Raw genomic sequence first — 851 nt, 5'->3', positions numbered from 1 at the left:
GGTAAGTTACACTCAGCAGTATTTGCGTCAAGTAGTGACCTAGTACATTTTAGAAAGGTATCATGCACTCAAGCTTTCCACGTTAAAACGACTTTGGTATCTAAAGGGCAAACAGTCAAGCTCTGCTATCCACAGTGACTCCCTCCCTTGGGCTCAGGGACATGAGGTGGTGTGGAAGAGAAGCCTTTCTCTGGAGGTGGGGGCGGGGGATTCTTATCAAACAGTGCATCCTCTGGTTTCCCGATGTCATCCTTGCGCAGGGGCCATGCTAATCTTCTCTGTATCGTTCCAATTTTAGTATATGTGCTGCCGAAGCGAGCACTCCTCTGGTTTCCCAATGGATCGAGCCCTCATCTGCCCGTGAAGGAGACCAAGTCCCCTTGTTTCAGTGCCCTACCTGTGCTACATTCCCAGAGCAATGGTTCGTGCCCTGAGTCTTTTCTGATCTTCTGCCGTATGTCCTTTTAATATCCAGCTTTCCTGGGCCCTCAATGTTAGGGAATTAAGACTCCTAAGAGGGGAGGAGCCTGAGTGCCTTAGTAGGTTAAGTGTCCAGCTCTTGATCTTGGCTCAGGTCATGACCTCATGGCTTGCGAGACCAAGCCCCGTATCGGGTTCTCTGCTGACAGTGTGGAGCCTACTTGGGATTCTCNCGACTCCTGGGGCACCTGGGTGGCTCACTCAGTTGGGTGTCCATCTTCAGCTCAGATCATGATCTCATAATACATGAGTTTCAGCCCCGTGTCAGGCTCTGGGCTGTCACTGTGGATCCTAGAGCCTGCTTTGGATTCTGTGTCTCCCTCTCTCTCTTCTTCTCCCCTGCTTGCACTCTGTTCTCTCTCTCTCAAAAA

The 851-nt window shown here is 50.8% G+C and overlaps 1 non-coding gene across 1 annotated transcript; it reads right to left on the bottom strand.

Annotated features, from left to right (window-relative positions):
• Window positions 1-215: 215 nt before the first annotated feature.
• Window positions 216-322, bottom strand: LOC144239955 (U6 spliceosomal RNA). The gene has a single exon (XR_013337526.1). It is a non-coding gene; the product is annotated as a U6 spliceosomal RNA (small nuclear RNA).
• Window positions 323-851: the final 529 nt, after the last annotated feature.

Source organism: Crocuta crocuta, unplaced genomic scaffold, assembly GCF_008692635.1.
Source record: "Crocuta crocuta isolate KB4526 unplaced genomic scaffold, BGI_CrCroc_1.0 scaffold241, whole genome shotgun sequence".
In the NCBI taxonomy this organism is placed as follows: Eukaryota; Metazoa; Chordata; class Mammalia; order Carnivora; family Hyaenidae; genus Crocuta; species Crocuta crocuta.
This window is presented reverse-complemented; position numbering and strand designations above follow the sequence as displayed.